Source organism: Tasmannia lanceolata, unplaced genomic scaffold, assembly GCF_043159265.1.
Source record: "Tasmannia lanceolata isolate RefF3 unplaced genomic scaffold, GAP_Taslan_0.1 ptg000020l, whole genome shotgun sequence".
Taxonomy (NCBI): Eukaryota; Viridiplantae; Streptophyta; class Magnoliopsida; order Canellales; family Winteraceae; genus Tasmannia; species Tasmannia lanceolata.
In genome coordinates, this window is record NW_027518697.1 from 21,227,958 (window position 1) to 21,248,583 (window position 20,626).

At 36.8% G+C, this 20,626-nt stretch overlaps 1 pseudogene; it reads left to right on the top strand.

The window, feature by feature from the left end:
- Positions 1–4,824: 4,824 nt before the first annotated feature.
- On the top strand, positions 4,825–20,160 carry LOC143853878 (uncharacterized; annotated as a pseudogene).
- The last annotated feature ends 466 nt before the right edge of the window (positions 20,161–20,626 follow it).

A 20,626-nucleotide genomic window follows, 5' to 3' on the forward strand; every position in this document is an offset into this window, starting at 1 on the left:
CCAGGATATGATTGATCCAAATATGCTTTAGGTCCTTTCCATTGTGTTTGGTCCATCTTCAAGCATAGGCCATCAATGGTATGTGCTAGCATGAATTGCCCTGTGAATTATCTGTCTATAACACAACACTCAAGGCAAACGATCAGTCCATAAAAGACTAATCAATTTGAGTTTGTTAATCATCAAAATAAGGTGATTGAAAGAACCCATGAGAACCCTTGGGCTAACAATCTCCCCCTTTTGATGATGACAAACTAAATTGATTAGATAGGTGGGAGGTACCTCTTATGAAGATTAGATAAACAAGATAATGATTACAACTCCCCCTCAACATATGCACAAGTTAGAATTAACAAGTTATAGTATAAAATGCATATGAATATGGACATCTAATCAATTTCTCAAATTCTCCCCCTTTTGGCATCGGCAAAAATGAAGGATAAACAGTTAAGCACTACGTAAAGCATAAAAGATATTCAATAAGAATAGATGCTCCCCCTAAGATAATCAATGTTTAGATAACATGACAAGAGACAAACAACATAGGAAAAAAATCAATAATGATAAATCAAGCCTATGTTAAGAAAATAGAGAGACATGCCATTTAGCTCAATTTTTAGGGTGAATATGAGTAAACCTAGTGTAAATCAACGACCTACAAAACAATTGATGAGCATATTTATGTCTGAATTGTAGGTAGAAAAAATATGCATATTTGATAATTAAAGCGGTGCTACTAAGGTATTTTGTGTGTTTTTATATTTCAGGGTTATTTATGAATTTTCACAGAGAATGAAGCTAAGAAGATATAAAAATGAAGAATTTTTCATCATTTACATTACAACCATTTAATTGGGTGGTTCAAATCCTCCTATGCATAGTTTTTGGAATTTTAACTCAACTAGGCCGAGAACTAAAAGTTGAATGGTTCGGATCCTCTGTTGGAATTAATTTTTAGGCACAATTAGTTGAGCCGTAGCCCACGTTTTGAACGGTTTAGATCAGCCCATGAAAGCAGAGTTGTGGGCCCTACTAATGGAAATGATATTTTGGGATGTAACCTTGTGGCCCCTTAAATTGGATGATCTGGATCATATCATGAGGCCCTTTATTCTCTCTCTCTCTAATACAAGAAAAGTGAATTTCGGCCAATGGTAGGATCCCACCATGTGCCCACTCATATTTTTTCCATTTGGCGTTGCAAAGTGGGCCCCATGTCTAAAAGAAAAATCCAATGTCCATATGTGTTAGCCCAAGGGTTCAACAAGTACTCCTATTGAATTGTTTTGATGATTAACAAACTAAATTTGTTTTAAAGGTTTTATACACTAATGATTTCCATTGGCAAAGTTATAATGTTCACAGTGTACCATCCTCAAGAGTGCATGACAAGGTTGAACTCAAGGTTGAACTCGAAGTTGAACTCAAGCACAAGAATGGCAAATCAACTCAAGCATCAATGGAGTTGAGTGAAGACATGTCAAAGCCTCTACAAGGTGCCAACAAGATTGAAGACCAAGTGAATTTAGAATGTAAATGGTCCTCAATGTTTTGTCTAGGTCTATGGCACAAAGGAGAGTTAAAATCAACCTAGATAGAATTTAATGGGTTTGTGAATGTTCATAGTGGTGTCTCAACATTGTTGGACCCTCATGACACTCCATTTATCTTGAAAAATCAAAGTTCCAAAAGCCCAAACAAAATCAGCAAAAATATAAGGAAAATCTGCTGGCCGTAGGCTTCTCGGAACTCCGAGAATATTCTCGGAGCTCCGAGCTCGGAACTCCGAGAATTGTTCCAGGTTCAAAAAAATAGCCGCTCGGAGCTCCGAGCCCGGAGTCCGAGACGACCGTTGGGGTGCGAAAATTTTGTGTTTTTTGTCCCCTCTATTTATATGAACCTAGGGACTCTTGGGTTTTTCTACCTAAGGACATTACAAAGATTTCAAGAGCACAAAAAGCCATTTGTTCTCCTTCTCTTGAAGATCTTCACTCTCCATCTCTCTCTTGTGCCATTTACCTTAGATTATTCTTGAGAGACCTTAGGACCTTCATTTGTTCAATCTTGTTCTTGTGAGAGTGAGTGAGCTTTACCTTAAATTAGCCTATCTAGAGGCAAGCAAGCTTTTTCATTTCATCTTCTTTGTATTTGGCACAAAAGGCGCCGTAGAAGACCCTTGGAGCGTGGAGCTCGATTTGTACAAGGCGGAAGGAACGCCGTATTTAAGTTCCTTGGAGAAGATAGTGGAATCCTCAAGGAAAGTAACTTGAGAAGAGTGGAGTAGGTCTTGAGCTAAGACCGAACCACTATAAAAATCTTTGTGTCAAAGCTTCTTTGCCTCTTCTCCTCTTCTTGTGTGGTAAGTTTTCACTATTGCTTTGAATACTATTTTGGATTTCCTATTCAATCTAAAACTAGTGCAATCTAAGTTTTCAAAAATCTTAAAATTAGAAAAGAAACCCAATTCACCCCCTCTTGGGTTGCTAAGTGGAATTTCAATATGTGATTCGGCTGATATTGGGGACACATGTGAAAATCACACGTGTGGGATCACACTAGAAAACGTCCACCTTACCCAATTGGAAACAACCTTGAGTGCAATTACGAAATTTCTAAAAACATGGGCACGTGTATTGGAAAGCTTGAAGGGGTATAATGGGCATTCCAACTCTTTCCCAAAAGATAGAAACAGTAGCTTGCTTTATGTAAATCTTGTTTTATGTGGCAAGTTTACAAGGTTGGCTATATTATTTTGTATGCAAAAATAGACATGGGACCCACTTGGAATGACTTCCCACGTACAGCAAGATAGCCACTTTTGCTTCCACGTTTTGTTCTGGAACAAAATAATAGTTTCTAATTTATGTTGTTACTATTACATGCAAATGTGGGACCCACTTGGGTGTTGTATAGAAATATAAGAATCGACCACAAGACAAAATTGGAATCTTTCCAACTAAATCTAGCTTGCATGCCTTCCAATGTTTTGCCAAGTTTGGTTGCCAATTTCCACCCACGTATTGGTTTGGGAATGAGATGATATAAATTAATTGCAAAGAGACAACACATGTGCGACCCACCAAAGTGAAGAAGGCAAGAGTTTCCAAAATCACCACCCATTCTTACGTTGGAAAATCCAGAAAGGAAAAAAAAGTTACCAAAAGGGAGTGAAAGGTTGGTGAAATTGTGAAGAAAAAGAAGAAGTTTGTGCAATTATCAACAAATGGTGAAAGTTAAAAAATTGCCAAGGACAGGTGGTTGTTGCCAAAAGTACAAGAAACTTACCAAGTTTGTGTCTTTTCTTGGGTGTTGAAAATAGAAAGGTGTTCTCTCTATATATTAGGTGTTCACTATATATTGAAGTGAAGGCTCTCTTCTTTCATTCTCTACACATTCTAACATTCTCTCTACACTCTTGCACTCTCTCTTGCTCTCTTTTGTTCTCCACTCTTTCAAATTCTTCTATCTCAACCAAGGCTCGATCCAACCGTCCAAGATTCAATCAAAGGGTGACATCAAAGCTTGAAGGAGGACAAGGATTCAACCATTGCTTGAGGAGAAGAAAAATAATAACTTTCTTTGTTTTATTATTTAGTTTCAATTTCAATCATGTACTTTTGCTTTTAATTTCAATTAAAGAAGAGTTCCCTTTGTTCTTTTTCCTTTTAAGTTAATTTAATGGCAATTTTAATTCCCCTCTCTATTTTCTTTGTTTCTTTCCCTTTCTCCATGAGTAACTAAAACTAAACCCATCTACTTAGGGTTTAGACGAAGCCATGGGGAAGGAGAAAGATGATTAATTAAAATCAATGATATAATATAACATCATATATAGGGGTTTATATTTGTTGGATCCCGATCACTCATGCCATTGGCTTTCCCCTTTCGTATGAGTAATTGCCGATAAATAAATATAATTTCTTATATAATCTCTAAAATTGGGTAGAATATTTGATCAAACACTCATGGGCAATGACATCTATTGATCTTATTTCCCATTAACCGGATTTATCAAATACACTATCCAATGCAAAAATTGGTTTAATTAATTGCCCAATCCAAACCCATGGTAGATTCCAACCTTAGGTAATATTTTAATCGAATTAAAATGTCAATTAGATTTCCAATTACTTTTCCAATCAAGTTCCAATATAGTTTAGAGTATTTTTTCAAATCCAATTTTCCAAATCAATTTAGGCTTTAGATTTATGTTTTATAATTAGGTTAGAAAATTAATAGAATTCCTTTTGGTTCACTTTGTCTAAATATAAGGGTTAAATTTGTAATCATTTCTTCATTGTGTTTGACCAGTGTCTATTTAGTTTATAAACTTAAATATATTATTGGATCCGAGGTTATAGTCCAAGAAAATCCTGAGTCAATTCCAGGCAACAATATATCATAAATTTATTTTCTAAGTAGTATAAGGGTAAAAATCACAATAAGCTCTTCCCTGAGTTCGACCCGTATTGCTTGATTCTCATTTTCTTATTGCTATTTGGAATGAAATGATTTATATGCTTGTGTAATTGGTTGTATGATTTGGATCCCTTCAAATTATGTGATTTTTATTTAGATTAAAGGTCTTGATTAGAAGATTGTATACTAGTTAATCTGATTTCATGAATTTTAGCTCGTTTATGGTATATAACCTGCATTTAAATGAATTCTGTGGATTTTTGGTCATAAAATAGTCATAACTTTGTCATCGAACTGAAAGCCTGTGACACTAGGCAACCCAGGTTAGTTTGTGATTTACTTCTTCTTTAGTTGTTTTCTCTATTGTGTTGGAATGCACGCTTCCTCTTGAGAAGGATATTCAGCATGACTTCACAGTTCAAGGGATTATACACCATGGAAAGCAAGGTGAAATTAGAAGTATGCAGTTCCGAGCTCAAGCTGAGGGAGAATGCATCGAGGCGAAAGGAAAAGATTTACATTGGTTGCGAAGCAGGGTGCAGAGGAGACAGGCCATTGGCCGCTCTCAAATTGCTTTAGAGAAGTGAAAGAATTGGATTACCTCGTATTTGAGTGCTTGGCAGAACGAACACTTTCAGAACATTACCATGTTATGATGTCTGAGGGTGATGGGTATGATTCTCAGATTTTGGATTGGATGTCTTTGCTTTTGCCTTTAGCTATGGAAAGAGGAGTTTGTATAGTTACCAATATGGGTGCAATGGATCCACTTGGAGCGCAGAAAATAGTCCTAGAAGTAGCAAGAAGTCTAGGGCTCGATATCACTGTATCCATGGCATATGAAGTTGCCCTATCAAAATCAGGTGATTCTTCATGTGAGAAATCCAATACTATGGAAGGTGGTGTTAGTACATACTTGGGAGCAGCTCCCATTGTTCAATGTCTGGAGAAGTACAAACCCCAAGTTGTGATCACTTCAAGGGTTGCTGATGCTGCCTTATTCTTAGGTCCAATGGTTTACGAACTAGGGTGGAATTGGAATGACTTCCAGCAACTAGAATAGGGATCTCTAGCCAGTCAACTTCTAGAATGTGGTTGTCAACTCACAGGGGGGATACTTCATGCATCCCGGGGATAAGAATCGAAGCATGCGTTTCCAATAGCTTTTACAGGTGTTACTTCCATATGCTGAAGTTGGGTTTGATGGAAAAGTATGTGTCGCAAAGGCAGATGGCAGTGGTGACATTATAAATTTTAGTACCTGTGCTCAACAGCTACTTCATGAAGTTAGAGATCCCGATGCTTATGTTACCCCTGATGTGATTATAGATTTCCGAGACGTTTCTTTCCAGTCATTATCAAATGATAAAGTTCTCTGTGTTGGAGCAAAACCATCTGACCATTGTTTCCCTGATAAACTTCTGCAATTGATTCCAAAGGATTGTGGATGGAAAGGCTGGGGAGAGATATCATATGGAGGACATGGATGTATAAAACGTGCTGAAGCTACTGAGTTTCTGGTTAGGTCATGGATGGAAGAAGTGTTTCCTGGCACCAAGGATCGTATTTTTTTCTTATATTATTGGACTTGATAGCCTGACGGCAATCAACATCAATGAGGGTGCTTCGTCTTCAAGGCATAATGAGGATATAAGGTTGCGCATGGATGGCTTATTTGATCTAAAAGAGCACCCAGTTCATTTTGTTAATGAGTTTATAGCTCTCTACACAAATGGACCAACTGATGGTGGCGTTGACTACAGTTTCGAGTACATAGGAAATGTTTCTGTGATGAGGGATGCTCTAGAATGTTGTCATAAGGGTTGGGGAACATCAGTTATTGTGGGTGTCGCAAAATCTGGTCAGGAGATTTCTATAAGGCTTTTTCAGCTAGTGTGGGACCCGATCCCGCGAGAGGGGTGGGGCGCGAGCCGCCACGCTCTCTCTTGGTATCTCGTACCCACGCGAATGGCGTGTGCATTTTTATTATTGATTTTAATTCATCTTTTATGTGAACTTGGGATCACTAAAGCAATCCGAATTCCACACAAAAGAGAGTGACAGAGTCGCCACCTAGATGTGGGATCTAGGACCCATAATTAACCAGAAATCTAGACTCGTTACCTGGTTACAAGAATGGAAGGTATGAGGAGTTATCCACCACATGCACCATTCATGCCCGATAATCGATCTTCAATTCCAAAAGTTAACTCTTTTAAATTTATTTTCTGTAAGCCCAAGGGTCTACTCTCCTATCTTGTTTTGATGATTCTAAACATAATTGATTGTGTTTTTGAATACTAATCAATTTGCTTTGAAGTGTTGTGTTTGAGATAGGATTGATCATTGAAGAAACCAACACACAACATGGTCATGCTTGGAGATATCCCATACAAGAGTCAAAGGAGCTAAGTGAAGCTCACCTCATCTCTCAAGCAAGCATACACAAGATGGAAGATCAATTGAAGACCAAGACTAAAGAGAAGTTGAAAGCTACATAGGTATCATTGTACATCCTTTCTCTTTAGATTTTCAAGTCAAGGCAAAACATTTTTCAAAGTGTTTTCAACTTGGTTTTCAAAGAACACTTAAGAACTTAAAATGCATTAGTGAATGGTTATGTGGTGGACCAACATGTTGGGACCCTCATAAACATTCCAAAATAACCATAGGAGTTGAGTTCCAAAAGCTAAAAATCAAATAAGCAATAAAAATCAAAATCTGTGGATTTTTAGGCTTCTCGGAACTCCGAGATTTTTTCTCGGAGCTCCGAGCTCGGAACTCCGAGAAAAGGTCCAGTAGCATCTGGACATTTTCTCGGAACTCCGAGAAAATTTCTCGGAACTCCGAGAAATGGTCCAGTAGAAATTTTATTTCTTCTGGCCGTTGTCTCGGAACTCCGAGAATATTTCTCGGAACTCCGAGAATGGTTCTCGGAACTCCGAGAACCTTGCGACAGCTCAAAAAAGAGCCGTTGGGTTTTGAATTAAAATTTGTTTTTTGTTATCTACACCCCCAAACGGTCATATTTTGAAGAGAGACTATTTATACAATATCTAGAGGATTATTTCCTCTCTCTTGATCTTTGAAAAACATCCTTAAGCATCAAAAACATTTGCAATCCATTCTAGCTTGAGTTTTTGTTTTTCATCCCAAACTTGCCTTTCACTTGTGAATCTTTTGAGTTTGGATATAGTAGTGCTTTCACTTGCAAATCACCATCTTTGAAGAGCAATCAAGGGTCTACAAAGAGCATCAAGCTTTCAAGAAGAAGCCAAGCTATTCTCTTTCAAATCTTGTATAGGTGGCTAGGGCATTCCCTTTTTAATTCCCTAGAGAGCAACCGCTTAGAACTCGGCGGAGAAGGAGAGTCTTTGTAAAGGTGTAAGGGCATCCTTGTTTAATATCCCTTGGATTTGTAACCGCCTCGGAGCCGGGCATCGTGGAGGTCTCCTATAGTGGAATCCCTCAAGTGCGACCTTGAGTAGAGTGGAGTAGGCCGTTGGCCGAACCACTATATATCGGTGTGTCATTTCTCACTCTTGCATTTCCATTATTGTTTGGTTTGGCATCTCATTTTGTTTGTCAATTATATTTGCACTAACCAAATATTTAATTAAGTGAAGAAAATTCCAATTAGGGTTCATAGGTAATTCTCAAAAGGCCTAATTTTGAGGAAAATTCAATTCACCCCCCCTCTTGAGTATTTCAATTGGTATCAAAGCCTCGTCTCTATTTTTTTTGAAAACCCTAACCGGTTTAGAGTAAAGATTCAAAAATGGCAAACTACCCTCAACATCATGAAGGTTATTCAAACACTAGGCCACCCTATTTTGATGGTACAAATTATGGTTTTTGGAAAACTAAAATGAAAATCTTTTTAACTCAAGATTATCAAATGTGGAGAGCAATTAATAATGAATATATCCTACCCACAAGAAATTTAAATGATTGGACCGAAGCCGAACAACAAGCTTCGAATTATAATGCCAAAGCCATGAATTCTCTCATTTGTGCTCTATCTCCCGGAGAATTAAATAGAGTATCAAATTTGAATTCGGCTAAGGAAATTTGGGACACTCTAGAAGTCACCCATGAAGGAACCAATCAAGTTAAAGAATCTAAAATGAACCATCTTTTTCGGCAATACGAACTTTTTCAAATGACACCCGATGAAACAATTGCCGACATGTACACTAGATTCACCAATCTTGTAAATGGATTAAGGGGACTTGGAAAACAATTTTCCAATAGAGATTTAGTAACTAAAATTCTTAGGTCCCTACCTTTGTCTTGGGAATCCAAAACCTCCGCAATCACCGAAGCCAAGGACATGAACACTTTGAACCTAGATGAACTTATAGGGTCCTTGATCACACATGAAATGATTTTCAAAACAAAAGCACCCGAAATCGAAACTAAAATCGAAAAAGGAAAAGGAATTGCTTTTGCTTGTAATGTAGGTGAAAGTGAAGATGCAAAGGAAGACATCGAGGATGAAGTAGCTCTCCTAACAAGAAGGATCAAATTCTTGCAAAGAAACATGGGAGGCATGAGAAATAGAAGGACCAATCCTCCATTCAAGAAGAAAGAAGAAGTTGGTGATGGATCTTCTCAACCCCGATGTTACGGTTGCAAGAAGCTTGGACACATTCGCCCGGATTGTCCACTCAACAATGAACCTACTTCAAACAACCGCTTCAAGAGAAGAGAAGGCAAGAAAGGAATGTCCGCCACATGGGATGAGGAGATTGAAAGCGAAGGCGAACAAAATGATGGGGAAGATTGCCTATTAGCAAGAAATGTGTGCTTAATGGCCTCAACAAACGACAACAATGAGGTAAACACTTTAAATGATGTCATTATCTTACAAGAAGTTTTAGATTCCCTACAAAGTGCAAATGATGAACTTGAAATTCAATTTGATAAAATTGCATCACTTGAAAATTCTCTTGCTAACATGACAAAAGAATTTGGTTGGTTAAAAAAGGATCATGAATTCTTAGATGATGAAAATGAAAAATGCAAAGTAGAGATTCATGAGCTAAATGCTACCATTAAGACTTTGAATGAAAATCGACAAAATCTTTCTATTGAAAATAACAAACTAAAGCATGAAAACGGTAAACTATCTTTTGAATATGATGAACTCAAGAAACTCTTTGAAAAATTTGAAAATAGTTCATTAAAATTGGATAAACTTGTAAATCTTCAAAGAATGTCAAGTGACAAAAGTGGACTTGGACATAGATGGAATACCACAATATCTAACTATAAAAACAAACTTGAAAAGACTTCCTCTAGTAGTACCAAAATTTGCTTTTATTGTGGATTGTTAGGTCATTATAAAGTTGCTTGCTTACATGCTAAACAAGATAAGATCAAATTGAACTCTAAAGTGAAAACAAATGAACATAGCAAGATTAGGAAGATTTGGGTACCTAAGGGATCTCACTTACCTATTCCTATGTAGGTATGCCTTAAAAGCCACAACAAGAGGAACACATGGTACCTTGATAGTGGATGCTCTAGACACATGACTGGAGACCTCACTCAATTCGCATCACTATCACTCAAGGATGGTGGAGAAGTTACCTTTGGAGATGACAAGAAAGGAAAAGTCAAAGGTGAAGGCACCATAGGTAACTCTACCTCTCCCATACATGATGTACTCTTTGTTGATGGCTTGTCCCATAATCTTATTAGCATTAGTCAATTATGTGATAATGGTTTTGAAGTTGTCTTCAATCCCGACAAATGCATTGTTAAAAATAAGATAAATGGAGAAGTAAAATTCATAGGGTCTAGAGACAATAACATTTATACAATTGGACTAGATGATCTTAGACTCCAAAAAGTGACTTGTCTAAATGCCATTAGTGAGGATTCTTGGCTATGGCATAGGAGGTTGGGTCATGCCGGAATGGATCTCATTTCGACCCTCTCCTCAAAAGAAAGTGTTAGAGGATTGCCTAAGTTCAAATTCATCAAGGATCACATTTGTAGAACTTGTCAATTAGGAAAACAATTGAAAAGCTCTTTTGCACCTAAAAATATGATTTCAACTTCCTACCCCTTGGAGCTACTTCATATGGATCTTTTTGGACCAATGAAGACTAGTAGCCTAGGTGGAAAGAGGTACGTGTTTGTAGTTGTTGATGACTACTCACGATTCACATGGGTCATATTTCTAGGACATAAAGATGAAACTTATGAAAACTTTCTTACATTGTGCAATCAAATTCAAAATGAAAAAGGTATTGCCATCTCCCACATTAGAAGTGATCATGGAACTGAATTTGAAAATGTACATTTTGACACTTATTGTAATGAACATGGCATAAAACATAATTTTTCCGCACCTAGAACACCTCAACAAAATGGAGTAGTAGAAAGAAAGAATCGAACTCTCCAAGAAATGGCTAGAACTATGTTGCATGAAAATGATCTCCCTAGATATTTTTGGGCGGAAGCGGTTAGCACCGCTTGCTATATCATAAACAGGGTATATCTAAGGCCAATTTCTAAGAAAACACCTTATGAGCTTTGGAAAAACTTGAAACCAAATATAAGCTACTTTAGAATGTTTTGATGTAAATGCTTTATTTTAAACATCAAAGATAATCTACACAAATTTGATAGGAAATCGGATGATGGAATATTCTTAGGGTATTCTTCTCATAGCAAGGCATATAGAGTATTTAATAGGAGAACCCTAGTAGTAGAAGAATCCATTATTGTGACATTTGATGAAAGAGAGCCAACACCACAAGAAATGCCACATGATGAGGATGAACCCATTGAACATCTTTTTCCAAAATTGAGTGCTCCTCCTCATGCATCAACAAGTCATACATTACCTAGTGAGGAAGTAGAAAATGAAAATGATGACTCATTGCCTAGGGATAGGAGAACATTGGTAGATCATCCTGAATCCCAAATTTTAGGTGATGCCACATTGCCAGTAAGAACTAGATCATACTATCGTAGTGTGAGTAACAATTTGGCGTTCCTATCCGAATTAGAACCAAAATCCATCAAGGAAGCTGAAAAGGATGAATATTGGTTGATGGCCATGCAAGAAGAGCTAAGTCAATTCGAAAGGAACAAAGTGTGGAGGCTAGTACCTAGACCTAGTGATCATCCAGTCATTGGCACGAGATGGGTGTATAGAAATAAATTGGATGAAAATGGAATTATCACTAGGAATAAAGCTAGGCTTGTAGCCCAAGGGTACAATCAGGAGGAAGGGATAGATTATGATGAGACATTTGCTCCTGTTGCCCGTATGGAGGCTATTAGGATACTTTTGGCATATGCATCTCATAAAGGATTTAAACTATATCAAATGGATGTCAAAAGTGCCTTCCTAAATGGCTATATCCAAGAGGAAGTGTATGTTGAGCAACCTCCAGGTTTTGAAGACTTCAAACATCCAAATCATGTCTTCAGGCTTGATAAAGCTTTATATGGATTAAAGCAAGCTCCTAGAGCTTGGTATGAGAGGCTTTGCACTTTCTTAGTTGAAAAGGGATTCGAGATGGGAAAGGTGGATAAAACCTTATTTATCAAAAGAGAAAATCATGATATCCTCCTTGTCCAAATCTATGGGGATGATACCATCTGTCGCTCAACTAATCAAAAATTGTGTGATGAATTTGCAACCTTAATGAAAAATGAATTTGAAATGAGCATGATGGGAGAGTTAACCTACTTCTTAGGACTCCAAATTAAACAATACAAAAATGGAATATTTTTAAATCAAGAAAAATATACAAAGGAGTTATTAAAGAAGTATGGCATGGATAGCAGTAAGACATCAAGAATTCCCATGAGTACTACTGCTAAGCTAGAAAAAGATGAATTTGGCAAATCTGTGGATCAGAAATTGTATAGGGGTATGATAGGTAGTTTGCTCTATTTGACAGCCAGCAGACCAGACATTATGTTTACTGTCTGTCTCTGTGCTCGATTTCAATCGGATCCTAAAGAATCCCACCTATCAGCCGTTAAGAAGATCTTCAAGTACTTAAGAGGAACCCAAAGTCTAGGACTGTGGTATGAAAGATCATCTTCCTTCACTCTCATCGGATATTCAGATGCAGACTTTGCTGGATGTAGAGTAGATAGGAAAAGCACTAGTGGAACTTGCCAATTCTTGGGTAAATCACTTGTTTCATGGTTTAGCAAGAAGCAAAATTCAGTAGCTCTGTCCACAACAGAAGCAGAATATGTGGCAGCTGGAGCTTGCTGTGCTCAAGTCCTATGGATGAAAAGCACATTGATGGACTATGCAATCAAAATGGAAAATATTCTCATCCAATGTGACAATACTAGTGCTATAAGCTTAACAAAGAACCCCATACAACACTCAAGAACAAAACACATTGAGATTAGGCACCACTTCATCAGAGATCACTCACAAAAAGGGGATATTTGCTTAAAATATATCAACACTGAAGAACAATTAGCGGATATCTTTACAAAACCCCTTAGTGATGATACAATTTGCTATATCCGAAGTGCCTTAAACATATGGAGTGCGGATCAAATCAAAGAAATTGCCAAATAAATACTTTGTGTCTTTAACCAGCTTATCTATATAGTATTTATATATATAATCTTTGTTTGGTAGTATCTGCATGAATGAGATGTCAAATTTTTAATCTTAAAAATCACTCAATTGATATTCTTAGCCTTCTTAGTTTTTCTAAGTTGGAGAGGTATCTTCACTTTAATTAAAATACCTAACATCTTGACATATGTCAACATCTCGATCATGAACAGGTATATGTACATTACTTGGTTATATATTTTTATACCATAAGCATTGATTTAGGGAGAGTTATCTACTCCTAAATTTTTTTTATTTACACCCTTTCTGTCGATGACAAAAGGGGGAGAAGGTTTGAAATTGATTATCTATTCAAATTTACTATATGCACCTCATGCTTATAACTTGTATCATTTATATGTGTGCATATATTGAGGGGGAGTTCTAGTATTCAATTGCCTACTATGTCACTCCACACACACCTCATAATCAATTTTGTTTGTCATCATCAAAAAGGGGGAGATTGTAAGCCCAAGGGTCTACTCTCCTATCTTGTTTTGATGATTCTAAACATAATTGATTGTGTTTTTGAATACTAATCAATTTGCTTTGAAGTGTTGTGTTTGAGATAGGATTGATCATTGAAGAAACCAACACACAACATGGTCATGCTTGGAGATATCCCATACAAGAGTCAAAGGAGCTAAGTGAAGCTCACCTCATCTCTCAAGCAAGCATACACAAGATGGAAGATCAATTGAAGACCAAGACTAAAGAGAAGTTGAAAGCTACATAGGTATCATTGTACATCCTTTCTCTTTAGATTTTCAAGTCAAGGCAAAACGTTTTTCAAAGTGTTTTCAACTTGGTTTTCAAAGAACACTTAAGAACTTAAAATGCATTAGTGAATGGTTATGTGGTGGACCAACATGTTGGGACCCTCATAAACATTCCAAAATAACCATAGGAGTTGAGTTCCAAAAGCTAAAAATCAAATAAGCAATAAAAATCAAAATCTGTGGATTTTTAGGCTTCTCGGAACTCCGAGATTTTTTCTCGGAGCTCCGAGCTCGGAACTCCGAGAGTTCCCTCGGAACTCCGAGAAAAGGTCCAGTAGCATCTGGACATTTTCTCGGAACTCCGAGAAATGGTCCAGTAGAAATTTTCTTTCTTCTGGCCGTTGTCTCGGAACTCCGAGAATTCTCGGAACTCCGAGAATGGTTCTCGGAACTCCGAGAACCTTGCGACAGCTCAAAAAAGAGCCGTTGGGTTTTGAATTAAAATTTGTTTTTTGTTATCTACACCCCAAAACGGTCATATTTTGAAGAGAGACTATTTATACAATATCTAGAGGATTATTTCCTCTCTCTTGATCTTTGAAAAACATCCTTAAGCATCAAAAACATTTGCAATCCATTCTAGCTTGAGTTTTTGTTTTTCATCCCAAACTTGCCTTTCACTTGTGAATCTTTTGAGTTTGGATATAGTAGTGCTTTCACTTGCAAATCACCATCTTTGAAGAGCAATCAAGGGTCTACAAAGAGCATCAAGCTTTCAAGAAGAAGCCAAGCTATTCTCTTTCAAATCTTGTATAGGTGGCTAGGGCATTCCCTTTTTAATTCCCTAGAGAGCAACCGCTTAGAACTCGGCGGAGAAGGAGAGTCTTTGTAAAGGTGTAAGGGCATCCTTGTTTAATATCCCTTGGATTTGTAACCGCCTCGGAGCCGGGCATCGTGGAGGTCTCCTATAGTGGAATCCCTCAAGTGCGACCTTGAGTAGAGTGGAGTAGGCCGTTGGCCGAACCACTATATATCGGTGTGTCATTTCTCACTCTTGCATTTTCATTATTGTTTGGTTTGGCATCTCATTTTGTTTGTCAATTATATTTGCACTAACCAAATATTTAATTAAGTGAAGAAAATTCCAATTAGGGTTCATAGGTAATTCTCAAAAGGCCTAATTTTGAGGAAAATTCAATTCACCCCCCCTATTGAGTATTTCATTTTCAATGGCTCATTCAACTCTTTGTTAATGTGCGAACTATGTGACATGCATCCTATGATCTAATTTCAATGTAGATCCTAAATGTGTATCTTGATTTCTTAATTTGTTTGAATTCAATCTAAGTGAAAGTTCTCCTAAAATTCTAATTTCATGGAAAAATCCTAAGTAATTTAATTAAGCATTTACAAGAAAATTAATATACAAAACCCCACAATTTGTTGTGGAGCCGACTCGCGGTTGGTATGCCATCAGACATCCAAGCTGCCTACGTACCCAAGCCTCACTGGGATCAGAGTCGACGTAGTTCGGTGCACCTAAGCTAAGCTACTTATACCTAACTCAACTAAGACACCGATCTAGACTGGATTGATTGTTTCAACAGTTTTAAGAAAAGTTATTTAATTCAAGTTGAAGATTTTATTATCCTAGGATTTCATCTAAGATGCTATATGATCCTATCTAAGTGCAAGTTGTCCCTTAGACTAATGCAGGTTAACCTACATCCTAGGTAACTAGGCTTGTCCTAGGAAAAATTTGGGTGACTAGTGTAACTAGACCTATGGCACGGTTGCTATCCATAGCAAACGTCCGTGATGAGGCTGGACTCCTAACTCTAGGACTCCCTAAAACCTAGAACACGACATGACGTAAGTGTTCCTAAATAAGGCTCTAATGGTTCTTATGACGGAAACCGTAATCCAACAGTTCCTAAAGACTCGAGACAAATTGATTCAAGTTCTTGAAGTTAATTAATTTCAGATTTCAAGGATTTTCGATTTCTGGACATTTAAGGAATACCAAAGGTTCTAGGGTTCTTCAATTTCGGCCTCGAATGGCATCCAAGGAAGGGAATCGTGCGCTATTTCCTTGTGCAATTTAATACTTAGGTTATAGCACCTTATTGCCTGGCATATCTCAGGATTTTCGTGGACAGTAACCTCGGAGCCAATAACATGCTATAGCTTAAATATTCAAATTGTCAAAGATCGGTTGCAATTGGGATACGATTATGGATGCACTGGCCATTTTACCAGGGAAATCTAAAGATCCTAAGATTTCTGTTTCAATGGATTAAAGAATTAATATGTAACAAAATTTTAAGGTTCTTTAGAAATTTTGATAATGATTTTTAATTAATTTCAATTTTGAGTGGATTTTATCAATTTTAAATCGCATGAGTGATTTTACAAGTGAATTTATTGTAAACGAATTCGAAATGGATTGAAATTTCTACAGCAGCAAGATGGGAATGTATGTAGCTTACTGGAAAAGTTTTGCAGATTTTTACATTAAGCTCCTATTTAATTTTGATTTAACAATAATATGACCAGATTGTTAAAATAACACAGAAACTACTAGAAATAGAAATCTAAATTCATTGAAATTTCTACAGAAATAAGATATGGGTAAACATAGGGTGCTGTGAGATTTTCATGAATTTTAAAAACCATTTACTACCAATTTCGGATATTTCAATTTTAAGACCAGATTATGGATTTACACTACAACCCTTAGGAAACAAAATCCAAATCACTTGAACATTTTACAGCAGTAAGAAATATGAAATATAAGACTACTGTAAAAATTTTGAGAATTTTAATTGTCATCTGATGTCAGTAACAATTCTCACAAAATCTGATAATTTTCAAAGAAAACATTAAATAATATATCAAAAAAATCCAAAAATTCTCAAAACTTCATGGTAGAATGTATCAGTATCATATTATTTTTCCACGAAATGTCATTAATTTTGGAATCTGTTTAGTATATATTTTATTTTTCTTCGTCAAAAAGATGTTTTTGAAGAGTTTTCTATTTTTAAAACACGATTTTCGAGAAAATTACGACTCCGAAAAATGTCCTTTAACCTTGTTCTGATGTGATGAACACAAGAAAATTTTGAAATTCCACAAAACACATCATCCTGAGATAGCTATTTTTTCAACTTTTGTAATTTCTCAGCCATTATTTTAAATGAAATTCCACTCTTCACTCAAATTTTCAAAATCCTTTGATTCAATGTCCGATCCGATCCGATAGTTATTTTAGTCTATTTAAATAGATCAGTGTATTAAATTTCGGGACGAATCGGAATTGAAACACTCATGTAGATCATGATTTTGAGCACACACATATAATATCGAATTAAATTCAATTAAATGCTAAAAACCATGCAAAAATATATAAAGAATACCAAATAATCCTGGAAAAATCTGAGAATAGTGCACCTACCTATGATGGAGATCCTCGCCGAATCCAAAAGCCGAAAATTTCAAAAAATCCCACCGACGCTAGATCCTGCGTCCTTTCTTCGTTTTTTTTATTTCCAGCACGTTGATCGCGCTCCTTGTCTCTAGGGTGCGTAGATCTGAGGTATACGCTTTGTCGCACCCTTTTTTATGATGAAGAAGACCCAAAGAACATTCTAATAATTCTTGATTGTATGATGCCTTAGAGAAGAAGAAGGAATTCAAGAATTTCTTTTGTGAAGAACACTTGAGAGTGAGATCACACTTTAAGAGAGAAAAAAAATTCTTGGGAGGAGAGAGAAAAATGGACGAATTTTGATTTTTTTCCTCCTTTTTTCTGGTTTGTTTGTTTTGATTTTTATATAAAAAAAGTTAGGGTTAAGAGAGAAATAGCAATTTCCAATGTGAGAGCTCCCTTTTTGGCTTGTTTCCAATTTTCCCCTCTTGCTTACTTTCTTTCTTGTTTCCAAATTGGATTTGATTCCAATCTTAATTTCTTGTCAATCAAGACATGTTATTCTCATTACACATTGCTTCTTTGGAAGAAAACCTTTTTAAGCAATCATTCCTCTTTTCCTTCTTTCCTTCTTTTTATTTTTTATTCTTTTTATATTTCTTTTAACAAATATGATGTCACCATTGTGACATCATCAAGGTGGGTGCTCAACTCATGTGGGTCAACCATGTGGGCCGCCCACCATGGTGGTTGACCCATATGGGTGAACCCACATGAGCTCCATCTTTACGGGCTTTAGCCCAATGGGCCATTTCACACGGGTTTCGGATTTTTCCGTAAAATATCAATAAAATCTTTCTAAATTCAACATTCTATATATGGACCCAACCCATTTGACATTTATGGTGCATCCCTCACACATGATTGGACCATCTTTTTTGGGAAATAACTTTTCGGACCAAAATGCCCCTACTTGACTGTTAGACATCCAAATGCGACCAAAATACCCTCAGATTGGTTCACCCCTAAAGGGAAAAATTAAAAATGGAAAGTCTTTGTGGTCAAACTTCAAAAATAGAAACTTTTAAAATTGGGTCCTTTCGGTGAGCAATATTAAACAGAATCATTTGGTATCCCCTGAAAATACCCAAAATGCCCTCAACACTTAAAATTTCCAAATTAAGCGAAATTCCTGAGAAATTCTAAATTTAGCAGGTTTTTCAAAATTCAGGAAATCATTCATAATCTCTCAGACATATTTCGGGGATCAAAAGAATTACACAGGAAAAGACCAAATTACCTCAAGGTGCTAGAATTTGGCGAGACTAGGGAAAACCCTGAGAAATTCTAAAAATGGCAGATTTTTGAAAATTTATGAACGGACTCAAGATTTCTTAGACACAACTTAGGGACCAAATATGATATGTTTGGAAATGTCTAAAATACCCCCGACGTGCAAGACTAAGAGAAAATCTTGAGAGATCTAAATTTAACAGGTTTTCCAAAACTTACGAAATTACTCATAATCCATCAGCCGTACCCTCGAGATGGTTTTGGACATATGAGAAATGATTGAAATATCCGTAAGATGATGAAAATGTGGAAGCCCTATGAGTTTCTAAAAATAGCAGCTTTTTCAAAATTTGTAAAATCACTCAAGATTTCTCAAATATAACTCGGGGGTCAAACGAGACACATCGGGAATGACCAAAATACCCCTGCAGTGCAAAATAGGCAAAAATGAGGGAAACCTTGAAAATTCTAAAAATAGCAGGTTTTTTCATTTGCTTGGAAACTTGAACTTTCATTTTTCAGAGGCCAAAGGAACCCCCTAGAGACTTTCAGGATTGCGAATCAACTTCAAAACTCTCATAATGAAATGAAATCTACCCTAAAATGCATGGATGCCTAATCTAATGCTGAATACGGATATAAAAATTGATGATACTACCGAATCTTTTGCTTTTTAAAGCCTAGCAAAATGAGGGTGTCTACAGCTAGTAACAGGACGTGTTTGGACAAGAACAGCCTTTGGTGGATTCAAGAGCCGCTCTCAAGTGCCTTAGCTCGTAGAGAAATCTCTTAAGAAGGAAATTAAAGTGGATGAGTACATCACCCACAATATGACCCTATGGGAGATAATTGAGGCCTTCCACCTGAGGAGATAAAGGAGTCATCCTAAGCCCATCTTTTAGGAGGACTTGCTTAAGTCCTATGTAGTATCTCTTTCCCTTTCTCCATTTTAGGAGACGATCTAAGTCTTTTAGACATCCCTTTTAGGCATTAGATTTTCTTGTCATTGCAAGACAAGGGCGATGAAAGCGATAGCCGGAGCCTACCCTTAGGGAGACAATCTATGTCTCATGCAAGCAAAGTCATATCAGTTAGAGACAGGCTTTGTCTTATTGGTGAGTTAACACATGGGAGACTAACCCAGTCCCAAGTAGAGCACCCCTTACTAGTTAAGGACCAACTCCGTCTATTAGTTGCCTAATCCTTCCATTATTGCATGGGTGATGATAGGGATACTTGGAGCCCACCTTTGTGTCTATGAGGCATGTCTTGCCTCATTTGTAGAGCCCCTACTTGGAGACAAGCCTTGTCTCATTTAGAGAGTTTCCCTTTAGGAGGCTTACCTAGCCTCATATTAGCACCCCCTTCTTCTAGCGAGTCTTTGACTCATTTTTTAACTCATTCTTGGTAGCCTTATTAGCGGTCTTTGACTTATTTGCTCTCACATTTTGGGTAGCACTATTAGAGAGTCATTGACTCATTTGTACCCCCCTTTAGTGTTGTTAGTTAGGAGTTTCTCCTTTAGAGTTGTATAGACACCCCCATTTTGCTACACTTTAAAAAGCAAACGATTCGGTAGTGTCATTGAGTCTTGAGTCAGTCTTCTGCATTTTTTGTATTTTTAGGATAAGTTTCGTCTCATTATAAGAGTTCTGAAGTTGATTCGTGATCCTAAAAGTCTCTAGGGAATTCCATTAGTCTCCGGAAAGTTAGAATTCAAGTTTCCAATCAAGTAAGAAAACCTGCTATTTTTGGAATTTCTCAGGGTTTTCCCTAATTTCATCAATTTTTGCACCACAGGGGTAATTTGGTAATTTTCAATGTGTTTCATTTGACCCCCGGGTTGTGTCTAAAAAATCTTGAGTGATTCCATGAATTTTGAAAAGCCTGCTAAATTTAGACCTCTTAGGGGTTTCGCTCGATTTGAAAATTTAGAGTGTTGAGGGCATTTTAGGCATTTTGATGGAATGCCAAATGATCATGTTTGATATTACTCATCAAAAAAAGCAAACTTAAAAACTTTCTATTTTTGAGGTTTGACTACGAAAACTTTCCATTTTTTACTTTTCCCTTTAAAAAATGAACCAATTTGAGGGTATTTTGGTCGCATTTTGGTGGGTAATGGTCAAATAGGGGTGTTTTGGTCCAAAA